General features: G+C 44.1%; 1 protein-coding gene across 2 annotated transcripts in view; it reads left to right on the top strand.

Moving 5' to 3' along the window:
* Positions 1-6,614: 6,614 nt before the first annotated feature.
* Positions 6,615-16,112, top strand: part of GHR (growth hormone receptor) — a 128,279-nt gene continuing 118,781 nt past the window's right edge. The window contains exon 1 of one of the 2 annotated variants that reach the window (XM_042804757.1): positions 6,615-6,688. The gene's annotated coding sequence lies outside the window, so the exon portion shown is untranslated. Of the gene's footprint in view, positions 6,689-6,857; positions 7,102-16,112 lie in introns of those variants that run through there. The other variant, XM_042804756.1, reaches the window with a different exon arrangement.

Here is a 16,112-nt window from a genome sequence, read left to right on the forward strand (position 1 = left end):
TACCACAAAACATGGGTAGACAATGTGTGCATGCTCTGAGCAATAAAATGTAAAATACTTTGAAAAGTGAACCAGCTAGATCTCTAACATTTTGGAATTTAGGAATCTAAGTGTGGGAAAGCAATCCAAGAAAGTCTTGTTAGTGTACTTAAACCTTTGAGACACTTTAGACACTAGCATTTTAGACAAAAGCTTCACCAGACACCCAAAATTGTGCTATTGGCAGAAGGAAATGGAGGACAATGTGGACACATAGGTGCATGAATTGGTCTCAGGCTCTGGATTCCAATTCTGCAGTATGTGCCTGATCATAGTCTTAAATAAGTGCTGAAAACACAAGGTATGGGATTCAGTTCAGATCCACAGGGCAATACTTGCACATTGTTTATCTTAAAACTGATTAATGTCTTTCATTGTTCATTTACAGTGATTATCATTATTATTCTGGATAATGTAACATCTAGGATGCCTGACAGCCTGTGTAGTGGTGGAAGCAGGCCAGAAAACCAGCTTTGAAATTCCTTACCTTAAAAAAAAAAAGAGCACTGAATGTACTGGCTGAAGCAAAACCTTCATTTCTACTCTCTTCCATCTCCCTTCTTCAGAAACAAAGAAAGCAAAATGCCTCCATTGTCACTTTTCTTTTACTAGAAAATCAGAAAGTCAATGTATTCATTACACAGTCAGATAGGTCTTCATTTTATATTAGCTGTAGATAACAACATGATGGATGCCTTAGAAACAACAGAAAGAGCAAGAGAGTGCGGGCTGTGGCAGGGTGCGCCTTTGTTTTCCTCTCTCACTTTGCCCATGTCTTCTTATCCTACATGCATGTTCATATTGATTCCTTGGAGATTAGTTCCCTGAAGAAAATTCTGTTTCCACAGATACTTGTTGGTTAGGCAATTATTCTGCTTCCATATAAAGTATACAGGGGAGCTTTGCTCTGTAGCTTTAAAGAAAGTAACCCAGACAACCCACAACCTAAAATTTTCCACATATTCAGAGGCTGAAAGCAGAGCTGCTATTAAATATTATTTTTATTTTTGCATACAGCAAGCACTGTGCATTCCCAGCTCTTGGTACAACTCTGATCATGGTTGGAATATGCTTTTTATTAGTGTGGTTTCTTTTCATGGCAAGCCATAACAAAATAACTTGCATGGTAGTTTTTTATGCAATTCAATATATGATGGAAATTTAGATTAAAAGAGTTCTTCTCTTCTTCCAGCTATTCTTACTTCTTAGATGAATAGAGAACATTAAGAAGGTGAAGTGAGGAGAGAAGATGCATTTATCTATCAACTGCACAGAATTTTGACTTGCCCCTATCCCATGAACAGAAATTTTGATGGAAAACATAGTATGTGCTTAAAAGATTGATTTACTTCCTATAAAGGTTATCACTTAAGTTTCACACAGCACCAGTGGACTTTTTTCCTTAAGTTTTCTAAAGTCATGATGTAAGGGGGAAATACACAGTCATCTGATTCATTCTCTACCTAATTTCTAAAAGACCAATGTGTTCCTTTTGTATCCCCCATTTTTTCATTACGATCTAGATAAGAACAGCGGAGATTAATTGGAAAAAGATGTTGTATTACTAAAAAAATGTGGATTTGTAGTCCCTGTGCCTGGAGGCCAGTAACAAGTGGAGTACCACAGGATTGATACTTGTTACCTGTCCTGTTTAAGATCTGCATCAATGACTGGGAGGAGGTAACACACACACACTCATCAAATTTGCAGATAACACCAGACTGGAGGGACCAGTCAATAAGCTCAAGGGCAGAGCTGTCTTTGAGCAGGACCCAGACAGACCAGAGGAATGGGCCGATGGGACCCGTGTGAAATTCTTCAAGGATAAATGCAAAATTCTGCCCTGGGAAGAAAGTAGCCCATGCAGCGATACAAGCTGAGGACTGACTGTGTGGGGAGCAGTCCTGCTGAAAAGGACCTTGTGGACTTGGTAGACAGCAAGCTGCCATGTGCTCTGGCAGCAGTGAAGTCCAAGTGACAGCCATGGGCTGTGTGAACAAGATGGAGAGAAGAGATTACTCACCCTCCACTTGGCAGTCATGAGATGACATCTTGCACACTGCAACGTTTTTACTCCTCCCTACAAGAGAGACATTGGCAAAGTGGAGCAAGGCCAGTGGAGGGCCACCGGGATGCTCAGGGGCTGGAGCACCTGCCCTGCAAGGGGAGCCTGAGGGGCAGGGCTGCTTCTGCCTGGAGAAGGGAAGGCTTTGGGGTCACCACAGAGCAGCCTTCTGCCTACAGGCAGGTCACTGAGAAGACAGACGCGGGCTCTCCACAGCAGTGCATGGTGGCAGGAGGAGAGACATTGAGCATAAGCTGAAACAAGAAACTCAGGTTGGAGAAGAAAGGAAACCTTCTTCCCCATGAGGACAGTGCAGCAGTGAAACGGGTTGCCCCAACATGTTGTGCAATCTCCATCCCTGGAAGTTTTTGAAATCCAACTGAGTAAAGCCCTTAGCAGTAAGGTTTGACCTCTTCACTGACTCTGCATCAAGCAGGAGGTTGGACTAGGGAGCTCTTGAGGTTCCTTCCAAGCTGAATTTTCCTGCAATTCTATGATTGTGTTAAACAAAAAGCAAATAAAATAGATAAAATCATAGATTTAAGCCACAAATAAGACTGTGGAATATGAACAATGTCTTGATTTAATCTCAGTCTCCTGCAGTTTTTCATGCAGTTTTGAAAAATAAAAACTGTTTTTGCAATTTAGTTTGAGTAGTTCCTCACTCAAGAGAAACACATTCATACTTACTTAGACCGCAAACCATATGGAATTTCAAACTACTCAGACTAGACCTCAGAGTACCAGATCCCGTCTAAAACTTCAGCAGGTAAAGCAATATCAATTAAGAGTGCATTTTGCAATACTATATTAGCAAAACACCTAGCAACAAAAAAGTCACTTTATTTCCATCCAGTATAGAGTCTACTAGCCAAAGAAACAGTTTTCTCTAGCATGGACTCTGCACGTGGACCCCATTACGTTGATCTAGAAATGTATATATTAACATAGGTTTTGCTGACCATAGGAAACTATTGCCTGCTAAGCCAAGTAACCGGTTTGTCTGCTGTAACTCGACCTGTGGCAAGTTTTACCAATATAGCTACCTTTATGCTGTACAAGCACTGATCTAAGCTGATGCTTACACTAGGTATTCACAGCTAGTCTTGCAGAAATTACTGCCAATCGTAATATAATGTGCACTAGTTGTAGCCACTTTAAAGTGAAAGAACATCTTCCAGATGAAGAATTATTATGAACTGAGCTGTTGGAGTCCTATTTGACATCCTGTTGATAAACGCTGCATTATATGCTAACATAAACAGAGAGCAAAACCAGATGTAGCCATCATTGTGTATTCTGTGCATGGTTCCAGAGCATCACACTCAAAAAGGAGAGGACTTTCAATACACTGCAATGGACTGAAGTGGCAACTGTGTGTGCAGAGAAAAGATTACTTACATTAGTTGTTGTTGGTATTATTGGGTATTATGTCAGAGCAAATGGTCAGAATTCAGGTATCTTTACTGAGTGTATTCAAGCCAGACTTGCTTTTCCAGGCTTTTTAAGGGGATTGGAGAGATTTTTCAGCATAACTGAAAAAGTTAAGTACACAGACATACATGAAATTATATATAATTTGAAAGACAAGTATTTCCTAACAGATGTATAAGTAATATAATAAATTCCTGTATTGTTGCTGAGTTAAATTTAAGATTCACGCTTCATAAGATACCAAACTGAAATATTCTGAAGCTAATTTCTGTTGATGACTAAAATACCACCATAGATTAGCAGCACAGAATAAGTACATTATAACATCCCCAAAAATCCTCCAATGAAACCGAGAATACTAGTTATTAAAAGACAGATTTATTTATTTATTTTATGTAAGAGAGAAGCCAAGAGATCACTGAAAATTTATTATCCTATTTACTTCTATTGGAGCAATGAAGAAAATTCAAAATATTTATCCTACAGACACGTAACACACACCTTTGTGCTTTTGCAGTTCCAGGACTAGCTGTAGACAGTGTGGAAACTCAAAATCTAATTTAGGGGTGAAGTCCTAGTTGTTAAAAAAAAAATATTCTTATGTTTTCCAACTTCAGAGAATCTATTTCACAAACTTTCAACCTCCCTCCTACCTGCATACTGATGACCTTCACCCATCCAAAGCCCCCCTACTATCCCAAGGCAGGACCTCAAACCAGCACCTACCTACACTCTTACCTCTCTCCTGCCTTCCCAGCCCCACTCACACCCCCACAAGATTTCTGACTGAAAATTACTTTGGCTGTTTTTGTCTAAATCTGGTCTTGTTGGCAGTGAACTGTGTTTGACATTTATCCCCATGAAACTAAACTACCTGTTATGAAGAAGTAAAAAAACGTAATCTAGTATAGAGAAAGTTCAGGGAGGTATGAACCCCAAATATATAATAAATCTACTGATTTATTATTATCTATGCTTATTAATACATATAATGAGGGAGCAGTAAAGTGTTTTCTCTGGTTTATCTATATGGTACTTTAGATGTTCAACTCTCGCTGTGACTTGGTCAATACAAAACAGTCTGTAATAACCTCAGATCTTATGTTACAGGAATGTTGTTTTAAAAAACACCTTAAACATTGCTGGAGCTGGAATACAAGTCTTCTTCTCCTAACACAGTGCTCCAATCACAAAACTAGAGAGTCAGAATAAGGTCTGTGGTTGCAGTTTCTAAACCAATGAGTTACTAATCATGCTTTGCCATAGCTTTGGTAGGAGGAGGTAAGAATGAAAGCCCTGAGGAACAACCTCTAGTTTGGCAGCACAGTCATCTCTTGGGAGATGTGGATAGAAATCCCCTAACCAGTGGTAAGAACTGAAAGTTAATGTCCTTTGCATGTACATAATGGCTATGGTATCACTTGACACTGTTGAAAGAATGTAGAATTCTGTTTCCATGATTTTTTAAATGAGGAAAAGGCAAGAGATGGTTCTGGTGTTGGAATAAGAAAGATGTATCTATGTGCCCTTTAGTTTAAAATATCCATGACACTTCTGGCAGATAGTCATCAACATGTCAAATTTCAATTCCCTTAAGCCAATCAAAAATTGATGGGGTCACATCTCACAGTCCATTTTGCTCCAGCTACATGTTTTTTTTTACACACACACACACAGACACCCACACACACCACCCCTCCCAGTTTGGTGTGGCACCCAAGGGAGTGGGCAGAGGGCCAGCCTGGCTGAGAACTGATCATTTGCTGTTTGTAGGTCAGTCTTTGAGGCACGCCAGCTCCCCGAAGCCAAGCAGCACAAAGTCACGCAACTCCTGGTCCAAGAACAAGGGAAGGGCAGCACCAATCCAGGCAGCAGACGGTGCTGGGAGCTGCACTGTCCCCGGCCACTGTAACCCAGCAACTTCATGTGCTGGGAACTTCATGGCACAAGCAGTGTTCATTGAACCACACAAGGGAACTCGGGTGAGCTACTATTCTACCCTGTTCTGGGTTAATTTCAGAGGGAGCTCTGCATCATGGCTTACCAAATGATTGTGGAACTCCTGCAATGCTGGCTGGTGTGGGTCTTGTCCCATCTTCATTGGGGAAGCCAGATGCTGAGCCAGCGGCGAGGGGTCGGGGTGGGGGGCTGCTACAAGGGCCTTAAAGATCAATATGTCACTGCTAAAGTTACCTTTGCGCATGTGAGTCTATCTCTGATACTCTGTCAACATAAATGATATCTAAATAAAATAATCTTATGGCACTGTACTCAGTTTGACTGTTTTATTTCCGAAAGTGTTTCTCACAAGAGAAATCTTTATTATTGTAAGGAAAGTCCAAGCAGCCGTCCTCGCTTTTGCCGTAGCTCCTGTATCCGCTCCCATCACTTACCCTGCGTGCGCTCCGCCGCCCACCCGCCCGAGGAAGGTGCCCACCATTGCGCTTTCAGCCGCTCGAAATCGCTCCGTTTCTACCCGGCAGCCGCGCCTGCGGCTCGCCGACACCCCCCACCGCCTCAGGGTCGGGTTCACCGCCCCCCGAAAACAAGCCCGGGCGCCAGCCCTGACCTTACCGGCAGACGCCGGGACCGGGACTCCCACCACCACCACTCCCGGGACCCCTCAGCGATCGCCGCGGCGATGCCTCCGACCGCCATTCCGGGGGGTCTGCGGGGAGTGGGGTAACACCCCCGCGCTCGCATCGTGTAGCTGGCGTCCCGGGAAGCCGGGGGGATGGGGGTGCGGGGCGCGGAGAATTTCTCGCCCCCAAGGCGGGGAGGTACGCTGCAGTAGCCGCCGCCTTCCCCTAGACGGAGCCCCGCGGCTCAGCGAAAGTGTCAGGCACCGGTCGGGGTTGCGGGGTAGCCGGGCCGCCCCAGCCGCGCTCCCGGGGACGCGCCGGGCCGCCCCCGCCCCGCCCCGCCAGACGTGTTCGCCCCGCCGCGCCGCCAGCCCCGCTCCCTGACTCCCCCCACCCCCCCCGCCCTCCCCGCGGCGGGCGGACAGACGGCCAGCTACCAGCGGGGCGCGGCGGCCATGGGAGGGGGAGGGGGAGGAGGAGGAGAAGGAGGAGGAGAGCGAGGAAGAGGCGGCGGACGCCGAGCGCCCCGCGCCCCGGCGGGCAGGGCAGCGCTGCGGCGGCGAGGGAAGTGAGTGCTGCCGCCGCTGCGGGGGGAGCGGAGGTGGGGTGGGTGCGCGGGGAGGGGCGGAGGGGGCCGCGCTCCCCGCCCCGGCCCCGGCCCCGGCCCCGGCCCCGGCCCCGGCCTGGCCCCCCCCCCCGCCCGCCCCGTCCCGTCCCGCCCCGCCCCGCCCCGCCCCGCGGGAGGGGTGCGGGCTCAGCCCCGCGCCCGGCCGCCGCCGCCGCCGCTCGCCGTTGCCGCCTCAGAAGTCGGGGCCGGCCGCTGGCGGAGGCAGCGCGATGCCCGGCGGTGCCGCCGCCGCCACGGCGGCCGCTCGCTGAGGCGCTCCCATGGTGCCGGCGCCCATGGTGCCGGGAGGGGGGGCAGGGGGTTCCGCGCCGAGCCGCGCCGCCGAAACTTGGGGCAAGTTTCTGAGCGAGTCGGTGAGTATCGGGCGGCGGCTCCGCGCCTCGCCCCGCCGGCCGCGGCTCCGCGTGGGGCGGCCGCGGGGCGGCTTCCGCGGCCCCAGCCCCGGTGGCGGAGGCGGGCCGGGGTCTGGCCCCTGTCCGGGCTTCGCCTCCCGCCCACCCGGCTGTCACCTGGGTGGCGGGGGGTTTTCTCAGCAGCACCCCCCTTCCTTCCAGTCAGTGTCGGAGCCCCTCCGGGAGCTCCGGCGTGTCCCGCCGGCGTGGGCAGCGCGGCGCCGGAGCTGGGCCGCGGCCCCGCGGCTGGGACGGGGGGCGGGCGTGGGGGCGAGAAGTCCTGTGACCCCGCGTGGTGTGGGTTGGTGGAGGGGGCACGGCGTGGAGGGAAACACGGCCTTGGAAGTCTGGAGAGACGGTGTTCTTCAGAAAAACCTTCTCTTCTGTGCGAACTTGGATTTAAAAAGCAGGGCCAGAACTGTAGATAAGCTGCCAGAGCCTCAGTCTCTCCTGCTGCCATGGACCTAATTGGAGGGGGTTTTTTGTGTGATTTATTTCAGTTTATACAATCCCACTACCCACACACCCCCTTTTTTTTTTTTTTTTTTTTTGTTAAACTTCATGCCATCTAAGATTGCATTTCTAAGCGTGTGGTCTGCGGTAAGTATTGCACGGAAAACAAACTGAAGAGAATATTTTTTAAAATAAACACTGCGAATTCACTGAGCAGAAGTATACAAAGAGAGGGTGTTACTGCAGAGGAATAACTAGTGTTTTCTCACAGCAACGTCTTCAGTGGTATTTGTTGCAAATTCTCACAGGCCTAATTCTAGACATCAAGTGTGTGAATGTGCATTAGTTACTCATCTTTTCAGTCGTGTATATCCCATTCAGAATCCCGTGTAATATTAACTCACTCTATTCAGTCACGGCTTCACTTTCCTCCTCATGTAGCAACTACAAAAGACCCACACCTGGTCATCTTTCTGTTTGTGGTTAAATCAGAAATAAGAATGAAACAATTAGAAAACTAGCCCACAGCTTGAGTTGGATCCCGCTTTATAAATGATTCAAGCAAGTGTTTACTGACAGGAAAAATTGAAGTTATTTACCAGGTAAAGAGGAGCTTAACTTAAATCTGAAAAACTCTTAGCTATTGCATAGACTTGGTTGCTCGCATCAGTAATGAAAATGTATTTAGGAGCAGAATCAATACAAGGAGATTTGGTAAGATTTATTTAAATACCAGCTTTTATTTAAAAGATGCTATTTTAAATACTGAGATTAGACTATATTGCAGTTTAGACATTTTGTGGCTCTTAGTGATAAATATAAGTTTATGGAAAGTTACCCAGACAGCTTGAAATATTTAAATAGGAATGTGGAGTCTTTCATCTCCACCACATTGCACCACATCGCAGTCTGGCATTACTAGAACTGCTGCTTGCCGTGTTAATTGAGGACATTAGCATGTTTTGGTAATTGTAAAGGGTTGACAAGACAGCTTGCAGTGCTGCAACGTCTAAAATTGCCAGTTAATGGTATTGGTACTTTTATTAAATATATGAAAATAACTGCTGAAACTTACTCTGGTGTATAGAGTAGTCATAGATACCCCCCAAATATTTTGGAGTCAAATTCTCCAAGTATGGTCAAGCATTGTTTTTGTTACTGTGGGCTGTTCCATTGTCTCCCAGTGTTGGTGTATCCGCACAGCACAGTGCAGCACCATGCAAACCTGTAAGGTTGGGGTGTGTGGGGTGTTGTTTCCCACAGCCCCGCTCCCAGAGCACGCTGGGGTGCCTGCGCCACGCTGGGCATCTCGGGCAGATGTACAGAACTTGATTCTGTACTTTTTTACTGACCGGAGTAACGTGCTACCGTATGTGGTCTCTTTGTGCCTGTTTCCGGCAAGGAAAGCTCAGAGAAACCTTTAACGGCAATTCCTCTGTTTCTGGGTTGGCACCTTTCCTTTCCATGATCTGGAGGCTGAGGAAGTATAATATATATTGGTCCCTTTAGGGTGTAACTCTCACTCACAGGGTCTCTTTCCCTTAGCTATATGTACATTTCTGTTAATGTGTACATGAACTAGAGGTAGGCCTTGCTCTTATCAAATGAAGCTTCCTTTTGCTGCAGAAATTGTTATTTATCAAAGCTAGTGTTTATCTTGAACTACTAATGGGAGCATTGAGCTGAATAAATATAACATTGTGTATTTTATTTGTAATACCAGATTTCCGTGGACAAAATGGAAGCTGTGAATATTTGTCATTGAGAAAGCAATGTAGACAGAGGTTCTCGGATTTGAATTTTTTTGGGGGTCTGATTTAAAAGAAAGAAAAAGTTTTATCAGATTTGTTAGCACTTGCATTCAGCCTGACTGAAGCTCTTGCAGTCTTAAGGTATGTGTCAAAGCAATTTCAAAGTATTGCAAATAAATAAAAATTACAGGAGTAACAGGAAGAGAGGATGAAGTTGGTGAGGAGAGGAAGGGCAAGGATACCAGCAGTGCACTAATGAGTCGGCTCAGTCCGCATGGGAGTCCCTAAATGATGGGTTTGCTAGAGGGTCAGGTTCCATTTAATTGAAAGGATCTTCCTTATTTTTTCACCAAATATTTATCCAGTGGAAAGACAAATCTTTGGCCCAGCAGAGCTGGGATGGTAATTCTGGGAAGAGGGCAGTGTGAGGAAAGCAGGCAGAGAGGCAGCAAGGGCTGCCACTACAGTCATGGCAAAGGTGAAAGGCTGACACAATGAGATACTAACTTGGCAGGAACAGATTTATGTCAGGACCTGAAGGGAACACTGTTATCAAATTGTTTATCACAAAGGAAATACTTCTTTCACGTATATGAATCTCAGTTTAAGTTCTTTATATGAGGTGGATGTTTGTTTACACATCATTTTAATTTGTGAGAGACGTAACAAGCGTCCTCATACTAAAGAGCTAATTCTCAATATGCAAGAAACAATTTTTCCCAGTAAATGATAAAGACTGTTTCCTGACAGAGATGGATGTCCATATCACATTTACTGCAGATTATGAAATGAAAATACATTGAAGTGTAATATTTTATTGAACTGTAGAAAGCATGTATTCTATTGAAAATGAAGTCATCACCAGAAACTTTATTTATTTATTAATAAATTTATATGAACTTCAAAAATGCTTCACAGTAGCAGGGTGTTTTGTAATGGGATGGGACTTAATGTCTTACCTAAACAAGGTAATTTTCCTTACTGTTTGCTGTGAGGATGTAAACAAAAATTAAAATTATTTTTGCTGAAGGAGTAACTGCTGGAAAAAGCCCTTGTCCAGTCGTCTGCTTCAAGCAGTAATGGTAGCCGATGTGTGCGATACTTGTATTAAATCTGTGGATGCATGTGCACCGGCACTGGGTTCAGAGTAACCTTTCAGATGTAAGGTTGTCCCACTTCATTTGTTATCCATGTGGTAAGTAGCTGAAGGAGTATAGCAGTAATTGAGCATTTATGAGCTTTGAAACTCTGTCATGCTATTCATACTTATCATGCTCATCACATTTATGTCAGTATTTTGAATTTCTAAAAAAAATCCACTGACTGTGATGCCAACATCTGTATCTTCTAAATCATGCTCAGTTTTGATTTAAGATACTTACATTTGTAAAGATACAGTCTGCAGCATAGTCTTCTGTCCTGCTATAAGTCCGAACTAGTGATTATGTTTTGTGTAAGGGATCCACTGAGTGTGATCGTGGTCATACAGGCAGGGGTCACACAGGGCTGCGTGGAACACACCGGAGATGTGGTGGAGACAATGAACTTTGCACAGGGAACACTGATGGGAGGAGATGGAGCTTTTAAATTCAGAAGAAAATTTTAGCCTCTGCATTAAGAGAGTAAACACAGCACTCATTCTTTGGGTGTGGAAAGGGTTATGCTTTCCTGTCTGTCCTCCTCTGTAGCCATTCAGGGAGAGACACAGAGCATTAAGGTATCACAGTGCTAGACCTGCTATGCCTGTGCATCAAGCACAAGTGACTACCTAGAGTGGATGCATAATGTGGGAAATTGAACTTAGAATGTGCAAAGAGAAGATGCTTAACCAGCTTTACACTTATTAAGGCAGAAGATTTCTGTCTCTGATCACTTAATAAGCTTACTGCTTGTAATCCTAGAACAAAGATAATATATGAAGATGTAAATCTGAATAATCAGTTGTATTTGGGCACCATTTAAACACTGGACAATAATAGGGATGGAGATAATTAACATTTAGGACTTGAAAAGCTGTTTAAATACCGTCATAAATCCATTACAGTCTTCAAACTCAGTTTAGAAGTAGTCAGTCCAAACATAAAGTAATATTTCACATGCTCTGCAGAGTAATTTTGTGCAATACTGGTTTGTCAGCAGCTAACACACAACATTGAGGGGTAGTTGGAAGGAGTTAGGTTATTAATAACAATTGTCATGTTACATCACTCAAGTGCTTAAATGGAGTTGGAAGCATTACTGCCTCAGGAGAAAATGAGATTGGTAAAACTTGGCCCTTCAGCAGGAGAAAAATCAAATCCTGACCTATTATCAGGAGCTGTTCCAGCCCTGTGCTCACTGGATATTAGCTTGCACCTCAGGCTGTCATGGCACTGCGGTCCTGGGCAGTTTCAATACAGTCAGTCAGTACTCCAGCTTTTGCAGCAGTGCTGGTTCAGGTCCAGCTAGCCTAGAATTTGGGGAGAACAAAATCTTTTTTTGCCCATTCTCCAGATAGAGACATCCAATGGCTGTTTCTAGACTTAAAAATCTTCTGTGCCTATAAAATGCTGGGTTTGATCAAATCCCAGTGGCCTGGTTCTGTACTCCAGTAGATGTCTAGGATGCATTGATGGTACCCTGCAGGTAGAAATCATACCTGTGTTCATTGTGTGAAAAGATGTCTTTGTGCCTGACCAGCATGCAACAGTTTTGGGGTTTAATCTGTAGATGGTTCATCTCTGCAAACTTATGCATACAGTCAAACAACTTCTATGCCTGTTGGAATTTAGGGGTTGGGTAGCAATAGTCTGACCATGAAAGAGTCTGTAGGGCAGGAGAAACCAACTGAAAGAACCAACAGATTCTGTTTCAGCTGTCTCAGTTAAATGAGCATGCTTGTCAGTTTTTGCTTCGCTTCATGAACTTCATGCCTTGTTCCCAGCTGCTCTCAAATGTTCAGCTAGTGACCTTATTTCTGCTATATTTCATATTTTTAGGTCTTTTTGTCTGCCTTTTTCACATACGCATAGAAATTTATGTCAGCGTTACCTTGAGAATGAATTGGTGCAGTGGGCGCCCCTTTTATTGCAGGACTGCAAATACTGTTTAAATTCGGTACCGAATGCTTATTAAATTGTGTTTGCTCAAGAGCCATATTACGAACCTGCATTATAATTGTTTTGAGCAATGCCTTGTATACTGCTTTCATCCAAAAAAGCTTGAACTGTTTGACGTTTTGACTGTCATGAGATTGCTAGTGGCTTTATCTGATGCTGTAAAACCTGAAAAGAGAGCAGGATTCCTTCTAGGTGCTGGTTGTTGTTCCTTCTCATGACTTGAAGAGGACTGATTGTGATTACATTTGGGACCAAGCTTTATCTGTTCTGCCCAGAGTAAGGAAGGTCTGGGGTGAGGATCAAGAGGACAAAAGCAACTAGAAGCAATGAGCTGCAGTATCTTTGGCTTTGGTTACTCTTTATGGCTGAACCTAGTAAGGAAACCACAAAGAAAACCACCACTTTTGTAATGACTGTGACAGGTTGAATACAGTCACAGAGCAACTCTAACAACTAAGATGTTCGGTAAACAGGGCAGGATACAGCATGGTCAGGACTCCACGAGCCCGCCTGTACTTCACAGCATGTGCAGATCAATCCTAGTGAGATGTGCCTATTCTGGGGCTTTGGTTTTCCAGGTTGAGTCCTGGCTTTTGTAGGATGTATACTAGAGTCATGCCTGCTGCAGTGAACTGAGCCACCAGAAAGAATGATTGGCAGTGTGCTGTGGGAAATGCTACTCTTTTTTTTTCTTGAATTCATTTGTACTTTTTGGCTCATCCACACATGTAACTGAAACACGTGCAGCTGAAACTTTTCAGACTTGACTTGTGCTTGTTCCAAACATCACCAGCCTGCTGGTCTGGTACATGTGGATGAACTGTTCTTACTTGTGGCCAGAACATTACTGCAATAGGATCAGAGAGTGTGTGAGATGGCGCTTTATGCTCTTTAGCTGTGATTTTTGACCTTTGAAGAGCAACAGTGAGTCTCTGGATCTGCTTGTGCTGGGTGGTAGTAACAAACACTGCACAGGAGAGATGCTTGTTATGTGATACGGTCACTGCTGGCCTCCTGTACGCCAGCCAGATCTGCTGGTGCAGGACAGTGTGTACGGCACGGAGGGACTGCAGCCTGGGACAGGGAGAAATGGCCCCTCCACCTCCCTGTGAGGAAGGTTATTTTTGTGGAACCGTGTGATGAGCTCTGGTGTCTTCCAGCACTAAGGTGCATTTAATAAGGGTGGCCATATCAGTTCAGAAACCATTTCAAAAAAAGCAGTCACTGTTGTAAAGCAGCCTGTGTCTCTTTACTGCTGGTTCTTAGTTAAGTATTTTGCTTGAATAGCTAATTTCCTTGAAATAATAAGTAGCTTTGAGAGAATAAATTTATTTGCTTGTACTGGGTGCAGGCATGCTTTCTTCAGTGGCATGCAATTTATCCACCACAAGGCACACACAGGTGTGCTAGCTATAGTGGATACTACCTGATTGTTCTTAAGGCTTTGGCTGACTGCAGGGAAGCTGGCGGTGACATTAAGGAAGGATGGTGTTCACCTGCTTAAGTGGTGTGAGGGGCCTTCCTGGCTTATATCGGAGCAAGCAGGAGAGCAGGAATACTTGCATGAAGGTGCTTTATACATCATTGATTTTTTGGGCTTATTGCTTATAGCTCTGTAGAAACTGTATTCAGCATACGAGGGAAATATGCAATACATTGTGCCCTTGTATCTTTGATAGAGCTTGTGGCATAGGTGAATGCACTTAATGCCATGATGGAAAAAGTAATGCTGTTTACTCTTGAGCCCATACATTTGTTGTAGTCTGTTCTATTGCTTTTTTCCAGTTATAAAAAAGTTAATGTTTTATTAAAGTAACCAAAAGTATTCTGGAAATCATTGCAGGTCCCTTTTCTTCTCCTGTTCTACTACTGCAGGCAGAGAGCTCCTTCTGTAAGAGCCCACGGGAGCTTTATGGATCCAATGGAAATAAAAAGTCCACCCATCAAAAAGAAAGAATGTAGGATTTAGGAAGAGAGACTCCTCCTGACTAATTGTGCATGTTGACATTGAACAATATAATGGAAATGTTCATACAGAAGCTTCTGTAGTCATACTCTTGTTTTACATGTTGAAGTATGAATGTCAGATACAATTTATTTTTAAAAGAATTTTGGCCTATCATTTGAATGCTATTTCAAGCCTGAGGAACCTGAGAACCTCAAGAGGTCGCAGAGTAGAAGAGGGAAGTTTTCCATAGTGGGTAAGCATGTTCTATAGGTGTTTCAGTTTACTCAATCATGCAGAAAAGGAGAGGAGGTTTTATGGTGTTGAGGGATAAAGAACCAAGGACTGCCTACAGATTGTGGGTAATTTCTGAAACAAAATGGAATATGTGTAAGTAGGAACACCAGGACATGAAAGCCTGGGGAACTGTTGGATTATATTGGAAAGACTGAATTTACAGACTCTGTATTGTTTGGTTCCACAGTCTTAAGAGTAAAACTGAACACTAGGTGACCAGTAATCAAAAGGACATGTTTAAGACTTAATTGTAATGATTTGTTTAAGGATGTTTAAGATGGCTGGACTAAAACACAGTAAAAACCTCAAAATTATTTAAAACTCAAATGTAACATGAATTGCACCCAGAAGTATATTTTCATGCTGATTTCTTAAAAGTTTTTTTTTTTTTTGTTATTATGAAAATTGTGCCACCTTGAGTAGAGCTCTGGTAGGAGTAGAAATGTTTTTGATAGTGTAGGACTTACTTTGCCAGAGGCTTGCATTGCTGTGCTTTACAAATGGGTATTAGTTGCAGTGTTATGTAGGAGCCTGTCAGTGTAAAAGCTTGTAAAAAATATAGGGAACAGAAAGATGGTATTTTTGCATCAAGCAATTGATGTTTCTCACCAACTAATTTTATATATAAGCAGTTGGTACATATACTGTTCATTTATATTTCAGTTTTTGTTTTATTTACTGATGCTGTAGTGTGAAAAAAAAGATGTAAGATGTCAATAAAAATGACTGGCACCATTTGTTGTTAGGGCTCAAACAAAAGAGGTATCTCTCACTAGTTATTTATTTGTCTAGACTTTAAAACTGATTTTAAAAGGTTCCTGCCAAGGAGCCTGGTCTGACAAGGGGCTGTGACATGGTAGTTCTGTTTGTATGAAGCAAAGTGTGCTCTTACAGGCAAGAGAAGAATCATCCCTCCTGCCTTCTATGTCTGGGACACCTGCATTGACCAGATATCTTGAAAATTGGCATGAGGAGGACATTCATTCCCATTTACATTGAGCAATACTGCAGAGCCATGACCTCAGCTTTGACTTCTGGATCTGCAGGTCACACAGCTGTCTGTTCTTGGGGCTTTTTATTTGCTCCTTTGGGGGTGGCCAGGCTCCTCTGCCTGTGGAGCCACATGGCAAAACCTTTGCTCAGCTGTGAGCAAGAGCTGAATGGTCAATTAAGTTTAATTTATATTTGAACCCTTAAACGCTTTATTGCAAGTTACAAACCCTTTTAGAAGTTTCTTGTATCCATATTACAGTACATATAAAACATCTTTATGTTGTCATTTTTGATAGGCTCTCTAGGTTGAAAGCATCTGTAACCTACTAGTGACATTTGTTAGGGTTACTGACTCTTACTCTGTGGAAAAGTTACCATGACCCAGCCTGGCAGAGTGGGTACAGAGTAACAGGTGGAGAGGGGAGGGAGGATCAC

The sequence above is a fragment of the Tyto alba genome, unplaced genomic scaffold, assembly GCF_018691265.1.
Source record: "Tyto alba isolate M040663 unplaced genomic scaffold, T.alba_DEE_v4.0 Super-Scaffold_42, whole genome shotgun sequence".
Taxonomy (NCBI): Eukaryota; Metazoa; Chordata; class Aves; order Strigiformes; family Tytonidae; genus Tyto; species Tyto alba.